The sequence below is a fragment of the Folsomia candida genome, unplaced genomic scaffold (assembly GCF_002217175.1).
Source record: "Folsomia candida strain VU population unplaced genomic scaffold, ASM221717v1 Fcan01_Sc025, whole genome shotgun sequence".
Lineage (NCBI taxonomy): Eukaryota > Metazoa > Arthropoda > Collembola > Entomobryomorpha > Isotomidae > Folsomia > Folsomia candida.
In genome coordinates this window covers 949,247-961,302 of record NW_019091217.1, presented here as the reverse complement: position 1 = coordinate 961,302, position 12,056 = coordinate 949,247, and positions in this window count along the sequence as shown.

Below are 12,056 nucleotides of genomic sequence, written 5' to 3'. Positions count from 1 at the left end.
TCTTCCAGCCGATCTCATCTTAGTATTTTTTCTTTGCCTTTCGCTCCGCTTGCTTCCCTGGTAAACGAGCGAGGATGCCAAGCAGCAGGGTTGCTGGCTGTATTTGTCGACTGCACACTTTATATGAACTCCGAGGAGTGAGTTGATCTTGATGATGATGTAGTGCCAAAGTTTTGCTTTCCTGTGCCTTCATCCTGTGGCCACAACCTAATGCTGCACGTCAGCCGAGGAGGAGCCCTGGGTGCACGGAGGACGCGAGGACAGCTTAAACTTCATAAGAGCGTAATTGGATTTGAGAACACGTCATAAAGTAATGTGAAATAGTGTTGGCATCCCCAATCCCTAGACGAAATTGGTGACGATAAATTTGTGCTCTGGATCTATAAATTGGCATTAACATGAGAAAAATGAAAATCATTTAAACTTCCGCGACCTTCTGGGCATCGGGAGGAGGACATACGCGGAGTAATTATCAAATCCTTGGGGTGGCCACCTCTCCACACTTTTTCACCTCACGTCGACAACAACAACTCGACTTTTTTCCGTAGAAGGTGTGTGAGCACTCCTTCAACACAATCCCAACAGAGCGGCGAGAAAAGGAGTTCTTAAGACAAATCGTACCCCACGACTTTCTCCACTATTCTTGAAACGTGCTTTCATTTGTTGTTGTCACTCGTGAAATTAAAGTTATTGAAAACTGGTAATTTTAACAGACCGTAACCTGGTTGTTGATTATCAACATTGATGTTTGTACCTAAAATGGGGTAAGCGGTTGTCTAGCTTTGTAGCATTATGCGCAGAACACGTGCTCGCTTACGTAACATTAATATGGTGGGAGTTTAACTCTGTGCTTAAGAATCGTGTTATAAAATATGTGGGAAAGTGGTCATTATGTGAAGGTGAAAGTGGCCACACAGGACGTAAAGGGAGCAGCGAAGATACAGCCACGGGTGGACAATAAGCCCAGAAAACTCTTCCTTAAGAAGCGGCGATGGCTTCTACTGGACTTTCTCCTCGAGATTTATGACTGTTAAAATGGTCCTGGTTAGTTTATGGGTTCGCTTTCTGGATTCCGGCTTTCTCAACTCTGGCTGGATGCTGTTAGACTTTCCACTTCCGTCCTCCGGATATAATATAAAATTGAGCTGCCTCGTGTTTTGAAAACTTACCACATCATATAATTTATGGGATGGGGTTCCCATGCAGAGATTTCACAATTCTGACCCAGTAGACTTCCACTCCACTTCTTTCCTTGTCTATCAACTGTTTAAACTATAAAATTAATTTGGCATCCTCCGAAATAAGTAATATCCACAAGAAACAACAACACGAGTTAAGACAGATCAAGGAAACGTTCTTGTCTGCACTGCTGGTTTATTGCTCTTTTGCGACGTATCCACAATTGAGAATGTTTTGCTCAGCGAAAGTTCTCGCTGTGTGTAGTAAAAAGCCGAGACTTATTCAAAAGCGGGACAAGAGAAAGGATTGAGCAGAGGGACAATAAGATGCAGTAATTGGACCCAAAAGTCCTTGCAACAAGAGTCGCAGTGGATGGTGCGGTTGGACCATTATTGTCAAGGCTATACGGCTACTTTAGATGGATCATTAGTTGTTTGGTCCTGTTTGGAGGACAAGTTTTCTGTAGCGTTGGTTTTTGTGGTTCCATGCCGCGATGGGGGTGATATTTCACACCGTTCCCAACAAGAAGGTGAATACGAGTCTTATCAAAACCGCATAAGACGAATATTGGAGACCCCATTTTTCTCTCCGCTCTGGTTTTCCTTCTCTTCTTCTTCTGTTATTGCTCCGTCGTGGGCATTGCAAGAATTGCAGCGGTTTCCTTTTCCTCACTCGTTCACGACGTGTAATCCAAATTGTTTCACTCTGATCATGCCTTTGCCCACTTCGGAATCGCACCATGCATTTGGACCACGAATAACGTTTGTGTAATAACTTGGCTTTTACAAACATGCGGGCCGAGGGAGTGTGTGGGATCAGGGGGAACACGGTCTTTTGGGCATACACGTTATCGAACAAGGCGGAGGAGGAAGAGAGATGAGCTTGGTCTGGCAGAGTCTCATTGTGTTGTAGTTGTGGAGCTAATGACAAAGAAATATGTGGGCGAAGGAGGAAAGAATGAGGGCACAATAAGAATCTATTAGCTGCACCCGTAATAAGATGGCTCGCCTAATGGGCATTCACTTGCTCACTCACTGTTTACTGTATAAATAGAGACGCGCACTTGCACGATGGAATGCTCCCTCGTACACAAAGAATGGAAGGGGTGCGGAATGGGGTCAGGCATGACGATGTGGTTTCGTATGAAGGAGATGGCGAGGCTTTCACCGAGCAAGACTCATGGCCAATTTGGTTTGTAAAGTGCAGTAATGCCCGCTTTCAGAGAGGATGGAGTGACGAGGACCATGTGCAGCGGGATATAGTATTTCGTGGCAAGATGTTTGGATGCTGAATGGAAGAGAAAGCAGATATGCGAGCGAAGGAGATAATTTGTTGTGGAATAAAATGAAGCACAAAACTGAGGACTGCTCGCGACCCAGTTCTTGTCAACATGGTCGTCACATAAACATCCTCAAAACCAAACCATAGTGAGCAGCCAATGATGAAAGTGCCGTATTATGTGTCAGACATTGCAAAATTGCCACAAACGACGACGAAGACGACTTCCAGAAAACCGACCAGATCAGACAGACCGAGTTGAGATGGGATGAATGAAGGTCATCAGGACGGTCATTATATAAATGATGATTATGCCATTTATTCAACGACATCTCCAGTTTTACTGGACGCTTGGGCTCTGTTTATGCCAATAATTTCTTTAAAAAAGCACTAATGTGTTTCTCAAATTTCCCAAATTGGGTAAAATCAACACTACAAAAGTGGAGATAATTGTGGTCTTCGATGATCACTACATCATGCAATATTTAAGAAAGGGACAATTTCCCCCGAATCGCGTGGGGTGGTCTGCCTCCTCCTCGTAGTGCAGCCCCTCCCTTTGGCCCTCTGGATGCGAACCATTCATTTTAATGGAAATTATGATCCTTTCCAGCCTTTTCAGTCCTCCGCGATGGAGCTTTCTTTGCGGGAGACTGTGCTTTGAAACTGGCAAGCCTGGACATCAATGCTGGGACATTAGCGTGAATTACGGTGACATAATAAAAAGAGAAAGCAGCTCGTGAAAACAGTTATCACATCCACAAAACTCGTCTCTCAGGGAAGAAGAAGAGTCGCTGTTTTCTTTCCTCCGCCACAGTTTGGAGAAAGGACATGAAGACTTAAACCCACCAACATACCGCATACACACATCCGTACGTACGTACACACCACATTATACAAGCCCCATCCTCGTAAGAGGACGACGATGCGGTGTCACTACATGCGAAAGTGATACTCTTTATTCCTCTTCTTCCCAGTCTCAAGAGCTGAATGCATCAATAATCGAATTCGACGGAAAATCCAGTTCCACCTGCGGGTTCTTTTGAAAGGCCTGATATTTGATAATGTTCTTTGTTCGCGTCCTCCTCCTCTCCCGTACTTTACATAAGTTACTGCACTCTGGCTGGCGAAAGTGTGGCAGAGCAGGTATTTTAGCAGCACGAGGAGCAGTATGTGTGTAGCAGTAGTGTGGTGGGCCAGGCAGCTCAGGTGGTGGTGAGGAATAAGGAGAAGATGCATTCTATTTCATCCCAGACCGCACTTTCTCCCTCCAACATATTCATGGTCACAGTGGTTGAGGAAGATGGAAATGGAAATTCCAATCTAATGGACGTAAATCTATTCCTGCCTCGGCCTGCCCACGTCGAGAGGAGGAAGAAAGTGCTCCGAAGATACCACAACCATGTTCGACACGACAATGGGTTATCAGCCATCACGGCTCCATGTATTGAATAATGTGAGAGTTATTTATAGCCTGGAAAAGCGACGATGTACTTACACCTGCGGGGTATTAAGAATATTGATGCATGCATTGTATGAGAGCAGACGCTGGTTAGTTGATGGGGATTCGTACCGTACAGCGAAGCCCGTTATTCATGACCTGACCATTGTGGGGTCTCATGATCAAGGTGATGATCACATGCAGATCAGATCATCGCTTCCTCCCATTCAACCAACCCCTCGTGGTCACGACGGAGATCCGATATTCGAAAAGGCTTTTAGTTAACGCTCTCACTCTCGCTTTCACTAATCTAATTCAACCTTTATTCATGTGACGGAGATAAAAATTTGACAAATCGTACGCTTCGTAATTTACTACACCGTATTGCATCGCAACCATGATTAAATTAATTTATGAAATTGCACGCACATGGTTGACAGTTAGTTATGCAAGAGTAGGATAACCCGACGACGGTACACAGGGCTCTGAAACGTCGTTCCCACCAGTAATTTAGTGTCGAGATCTTCTTTCGTACAAATATTGCGGACAAACTTGTTGGAAAAGTTTGCACAAAATTTATCTGCGGCTCTTAAAAGAAGCTCAGGCCTGGTCTGCGACGTATGCATGCATGGAACTGTGAATTCCTTTTCATATTTTTTCAACTGGGGCGAGACGACCACTTAAATCCATTATATTCAATGCCAAGACTGTATGTCCCACCATTGCAATAAATGTAATGTGCGAGACGTGCTGTGATCCGGCTGTGTGACGCCTGGTGGCAACGGACCCAGCACCAGCAATAATAAATTATGAAGCAGTGCAAAATAGTCTGAGTGACGGAGCCATGTCAAAGGCAAAACTCTCAAAATTGTGGTTATGCATGTCTCTCATGCCATTTCCGTAATATGTCTGCGAGGATATATTTATATCGACATGCAAACGAGGGAAATATCACTTTGCTGACTGCCGTTTTCGGAAAATGTTTGCAAAGCTGATTGTAAAACCAATAAGAAAATTGGCGTCCACACTTTTTGCGTGGCGTGTCTGCTTCGAGAAGCGAGAAGGGAATAAATATTTCAAAGGCGGATATGTATTTGTATCCTGCTTGTTGCAGATGTTTGTGGATTGCTGTTCGACACTGGATGACAGCGAGCAGACTAATCTGCGAGGCTCCTTCATCTGTGAATGAAAAGAGAAAACAGTGCGTTGAATTGAGAGATTCGTTGGATTATTTCAGTGCTGGAAAGTAGGATGCATTTCCCCAAGGACGTGCTCCTCCTTTCCGCCATGTTGATTTCGATTACCATCAATTTGTTCACGACCAGTTTCAGACCGGGCGTCTGAAAGTCAAGATCAAGTTGGCCAACCAGAATCAAAATATTGAGAAATTGAATGGAAAAAAGGTGAATGAACTGGTTCAACTGTTGTTGATACTCCTGCGGAAAAACTTATTGTTGTTCAGTTCTGCTCAATAATAAATATGTATTAGTTTGCATGCTATGCTTAGATTTGCGAACCCTGGTCCAAGATTAAAACCTGCGAAAAAAATGAGACGAAAATAATCAGCACGATTTTGTCGCGATGTGAAATTTAGAAGCAAGAGATTGAAGGAATAATTTCAAGTTTGTCTAAAAAATCAACGAGCTTTGAGCTAGGAATTCTAACCTATGTACATGGATGGCTAAAAATGTAAAAGGACAGAATGGGATTTTGCACCCAAGCCCATATGGGGCGCGACATTGTGCCGGTCCAGCATAAGCAAAGTTTTAGGTTAAACGCATACAGTCAGCAAATTTTCAATCTTGCGTTATGTGTAAATAAGGTCTCGCAGATCTGCATAACTTTTTACGAATCAAAAGCTTTTTCGTCAGCAATGCAAATCACTCGAGTGCTCTCGGTTTCCTGATTCTGTGCATGTACATATTTTCACAGCTTGCTTCATTCATGCAGTGCTGACGCTGACTAATAAAATATACTACCGACTTGTCTCTTTTCGGCTGACACCATTTGTTGAAAGCAGTTTACACCCTCATTTTTCATACTCGGGTTTCCTTCCCAGCTAAAAATTTGTTGATGAATGTGAAGGATACAAATGGGACAAATGCACCGATTTGAATATGCATAAATCCAGAGAGTTGAGTTATGCGAAGGCAAATTTATGTATGTATGCCTTGTTTTCCAGGCATTCACTTTTTATTTGTGGAAATTTCTTCCCTAATTCTTATGTATATTTGCTCGAATTTTTCCATCTGGTGGACATGTGCATATGCAAATTGTAAAATATGAACGCTAACGATAGAGTTGTCATGAGACAAGTTGTCACTTTATGTCATAGCAGTTTGAGCTATGGGTTACTTTTCAACACAATTATTTAGGATTTTTTTTACTAATGGTAGTTAAACAAATCTCAATCACAAAACATAGCACACTTGCTGCTCAAGTCGTATTTCCTCAATGTCACTCATTCGAGCATCTGTACTTCTTCGAACCCTATTTTTTCTATTGCATATTGGTCGTAAATCCTCCATCAGCTCCATCAATAGGATTACGAAGTGGTCTTGAAAAAAATCTAAATTTGGTTTAAAATAGGAATCACATTTATTCGAAAATCGTTAATCTCTGCTCTGGCAAAGGAAGAAGGAAAGGAAGGATTTAATCCGCCCTTGTCTTGACACGTCGGGAGGAAGACCTCGCCACTGCTTTTGGTGGCAAAAGAGGGGAGCATGCTGGCAAAACGGAAGGAAGGAAGCGGGCGCTGTGTGACAGGTGGTGAACTCATCAAGAAATTTTTCTCGTCGACTTCTCAATTCTCATTATACGTCTCCTCCGAATAACAAGTTCCCAATTCGAGGCTTTTATTGCCTCCCATAATCTCCTGCCCATAACATCTTGAAGGCTTGTTTTATATGCAGCCCAGCCCACGCGAAGATGAAGGAACACAATTTCAGAATGTCCATTTTGAAACAAAATCAATTTCAGGTGAAGGCTGCTCCGTCCTTCAAAATAAAAGTTGCAGTTGATGCACATTCGTTGCTTGTTCGCTCCCCTCACGAATTATCCAGTGCAGCCGAGTGGAAGCGGAGTTTATTTAAATAGGAAAATGCAACGTGGTTTGTGCTGACCCAGCCATGCACATTTCTCTCAAAGTGAAGACATGCACAGACTTTCTCCAGTCCGGATCGCATGGTAATTTGATGCACTGCTGCAACATTTGTTCTGCAGTTAGCGCTTCTGATTAAGATGCACCCTTTTCTCAGCCCTTTCCAGCTCCTTGAACACTGGACTTGTTCTATGGAGACAAGACCAGACCTTGATCTCAACAACGGAGTGGAGGAGCCAGATTGAATCTTGAGATTTATGGCTCATTGCTGAAAACTTGCAACCCATGCCCGTTCTTTATTCCTCTCCTGCCTTCGGACTAGCTGGGTGGGACTGAAATCGCATCACCAAATCTATAATTTCTGAGTTATGAAAGTTGGCTCATCCATCCCTCCTCTTTTCTGCGTTTTCATCTAACTGATGCCCTTTACGGCTTTATTATTGCCCTTGTTGATGCCAATTTGTCGTCGTCGTCGTCGTCATGAAGAGAGTCAGCGGGACGAGGAGAATGTGAACGAGGAAGCAAGAAATTGTCATCTTTTGATAGAGTGGTTTTAATACCTTTTTCATGTTATTTTATACCTGTTACAAGTTTTATGTTATGTTTCCTGTCATTGTACATGGAGAGGTATGCGATTATTTGAGTTTGGGATAAGTTCGGAGGAACGGAGGCTTTTGTGTTTCCGATGATGAAAAGACGGATGATGACCGTGTATGGAAAAGTGTCGCAACTCTTCGACTTTGTTCATGACTCACTCCACGAGGCTTTAATAACCCTTTATAAACTTTATTTTTGATCATAAAACCAAACTCGAAATCAAGGAGAAAGAAGGAGGACATTGGGACAGAGGACATTGGGCAGAAGCCGTTGGATGGAGGAGAGAAAAGTGAAACTACTTTCCTTTACTTTATCTCGATCTGTAATCTCAAATCAACACAAAAGTCGGAGAAAGTCAATCCGAAACCAAAAAGTTTTTTCTCTAAAGAGCTTTTTTACCTGTAAAGTCAACGAAACTAATCGTAAAATCCACGATAAGAGAAAAAGTAGGAAACTAAACAGTTTTTGTACATGTGTATTGCATTTCTTGGAATTGATTTTATTTGATTTACTTTGTCGAATCCACTCCACTTTTCTCCTCGCCAAAGTAATCGCACTGTAGCCGACGACGCAAACCTTGTTACCTTGAGACATCCGTAGTTTTTACGATTGTTCATTCCCTATTTTCTGGCCGATATTCTTCTGCCCCATATATTTAGTTATTAGGTATGAATTCACTGATAGGCTCGGTATTTTTAATTAGTGATAAAATTTAAGAGTACATTCAGTAGCATTTGACTTTCAAAATTTTACATGATTTTATTTCATCATTTAAGTCTTTCATATTCGTTCATATTCAGATTTGTGGCAAGTTTTTAATCTAAAAATACGGGGACCATCCATCCCTCTGCTGTTTTTTGTTTCATTTTCTACCTTTCACGGTGCGGAGGTACGCCGTGTACCTGAAAAGTGAATGGTTACATGGAAAAGTCAAATGGAAAGTAAAAGTTGTTCTGCCTCTCCCACCCACGGCCACGACTCCTTTGGAAGAAACAACTTTTTATAACAGGGTTGGACACAGAGTTGTATGTTTTGCGAAATGATCTAAGACTTGGTGCCTTAAATCTAACGTCTCTCCAGCCCGATTTCCAATAAACCCGACTCCTCGCATCAACTGCTGAAATACCACACTTGACTTTGAGACAGAACTACGCCAACTTTTTAGTACACACATTTTCCCTCTCTCTCGAACGTAAATAGGTCCATGGGAAGAGCCAGACATAGCCGGACCACAAGTGTAGGTTCGGAATGAATCATACGAGGGATGAGATCGAGGAGAAAAGAAGTGATACTTTTATTTTTCTTTGGTCCTCCTTTCAAACATGGTCCTCTTTCTGTATAAGTTTTAGGAGGCTCAATTTCTGTCATAATTTCCAACTCGGTTTGAGACAGAAATCCTTGAAAATGTTGGAAATTCCGAGATACTGCCAAACTTTGGTGATTTAGCAGCAATAATATTCGACAGGCTGGGTTTGTAACGTTGCGAGCAGAAATTGTGGTTTTGACAGGGTACAAAAAATAGAAGGTGTTTTTCTTCTTAGGTTTTGAGTCTCTAATTTAACTCTTTGTCATCACAGCTTATGGAATGAATGACGGAAAAGATTCGAAAAAAATCTGGATGACTGACGTTTCACAACCACCACACTCAACTTTCCCCTTTGTCTCCTACTTTCAGAAGTGGGATTAAAGGAAGGAAGGCCATGTCATTGTTGATGTTCGACACTTTTCCATGCGTGCATTTGGAGGAAAATTCTCCATTTCTCTGCGTGAATGACATTACCACTTTTAGAATTGTCACTTATTGTCAATCCACTTCTCAATTAACTAATGATCCCTCTGCTGCTGTTCGGAAATTCACATTTGGTTAAACCACGTGCCTACTTGACACCGCACAATGGAGAAGAACGTCTCAGATGATAACTTGTAGATTTTTTGATCCTCGTCAACCAAACTTTTTCTCCTTTGTTACTTTTGCTGAGCAAGTCAACCCCTCCCACGTAAAATCCGTATGTATTCGAGATTGAATGCCGAGGGAGGTGATCACCTAGGAATAAACCAACCCAAAAGAAACTACAGCGTCTACCTGATCTGATTCAAATCTGACCAAAGACCAAGTTCATTCTTTGTCTGAAAAAGTTTCTTTTTCAAAATAAAGTTGAAACAGTTGGATTTTGGGCTCAAAGGTCTCTTGAAAAGGAATCCATTCTTCGGTTACATAAAAAGTGTAGGTGGGTGACAATGTTGCGAATACAAACTGGATTACCGTGCTGTCTTGCATGCATGCATACGTACGCAACGCAAAACAATGAAACTAACCCAGGAGTACGATTTTCCAGAGTTGAAAATCGCAGGCGCCGTGCTAACTGAGAACAGAAGTATTTTTTGCTTTTGTGGCGTTTGTACTTGCCGAAAAGTTAGATTTCTTTTTGCATCGTTCGAAATGGAACTTTTCCTCGTGACGAGCCACGTATGAACTTATGTAAGGGATGGATTTTCATGAAAGGTTTTTCATTTCGTCACGAATCTTTTTTCCCTGGTTTCATACACTCGGTGAGAGTTTCTACATGGACGAAGGCAGGGTCTCATCATCATGATACGTACGAAATAGATATTGCAGGAGCCATACGCACATCCATCTCGCTGTCCTCCTTCCTTTATTTTGCTTTATTTTATGGAAGTGGGGCATCCCATTGTCAACAGTGAGGAGCGCCCAAGCGCTCCTCCGGATGTGGAATGAGTGACACTGCCATATCCCAAATTCCTAATGTCCTCTGCTCCTCGCCATGCCACCCCTCAGTTATTTATTTGGCTTCAAAATGCTCCGTAATAATTTGTGACATCACATGAAATGGAAATGAAATTTGTGCCCAACAACTGCATCGGTCAGCAAATGTGGAAAAATGTTGAGTTGCATTTGACAAGTTTTCTTTTTGAAAAGTTTGAGTGAAAGTTTTGCATAGTTCTTTTAGGATTTTTTTGTTCCATTATTTTTATTATCATTAGCAAATGTAAGCCGTGGAAAATTATTGAAGCGGAGGAGAAGGAGGTGGTGGTGCGATGGGACTTGAGCAACTTTCTCTTATTTTAGCCACAAAAGAATATTGTGAATGCTTAACTAGCTGTTTTTGAGAGTGGATTTGATCCCTCTCTTCAATTCCTACCCAACCAACTCACACTGCTCGCAATGATGCTTTTGTTATTGTAATAAAATAATAAGTCTCTCTGAGCTAAATTGCAAGTGAGTCGACTATCTGACTCACAAAGTTCCACTCCTTCTCCCCAAAAACTCCCCATTGTTCCGCGAGAAGAGAAAGCAGACTTATTTTATTATTTCCAGGTTTTCTCTCGCTCGCCACCAGTTAAAATTCGGGAGGGAAACTTTGTTGCTACTCTGGAGTAAAACTTGGTGCTCTGCAAGTATGTGTATTATAGGAGCAATTAGTGGATGTGAAATTGCAGAGTATGCGATTTTCGGTGTGTTTGACTAGCTTGATATCAAGATGGTGGAGTCGGAATTAATTTTCAAAACGAGGATGTTGCAACCAAATAGTCGATGGTGAAGGGGAAGAAACCACCCAATTCATTAAGAACTAGAGGTGCACTAATAATGATTGGCTTTTTTAAACAAGTTGAGAAAGCATTTCACATGATGTCACCTGCCAATAACTAAAAATAAGTGTTTGTACTTTGCAATTGTTTAAAGTGTGCTAAATATGACTGTATTATATATCTACCTATGTCTCATTAAGTACATATTTACATTTGTGCATGGAGTATCTCTAAAGCAAATAAGTTCGTGCGACCACATCTGTAGAAGATTGTTTCTGGTGGCAAAACTAAACCTAGAGTTGTCCCAATACTACAATATCTACTACTTTTCATGTCACTCGAACATACTTATTTCGAAGCCAGCCTAAAGCAACATTAATTTCATCCGAGTCGTCATTTCAAAACGAAACAGCATTAGATTGGAATATATACTCCTGTATTCTTACCTCACCTGTATTCTTCTCATTATTGCAATCGCAGTTAACGACGCTCATCAATTTGCTCAAGTTTTTACTGCTCCTGCTTATTGCAAAAGCGCCAAACAAGGAGGAGTCCCATAAGGCAGCACATTAGTAATGCGAGATTATATCGCATCGCACTTAAATCTGTGAAATGTTTAATGCATTTCTGTTACTACTACTTACACATTACGACTGCGGATCTGAGGAGGTTCAGTGTAGGAACATATTGAGCCAGCAATTGTACAAATATCTGGTGCCATTGTTCGTGACCCAGATCTGCAAATCGTGTCAGCTTATGCTTTTATGCAGAGGGAGAGAGAAGGAGAAAGCGGAGAAAGTAATCCAGACGGATTGTTGCTCTTTTTCTGACATAAAGCAGGAGAAGCAAAGCAGTAAAAGAATTCTTTCGGCGATGATGGGAGGCTACTATTTTGTGAGTTAGTCCGATGATGTC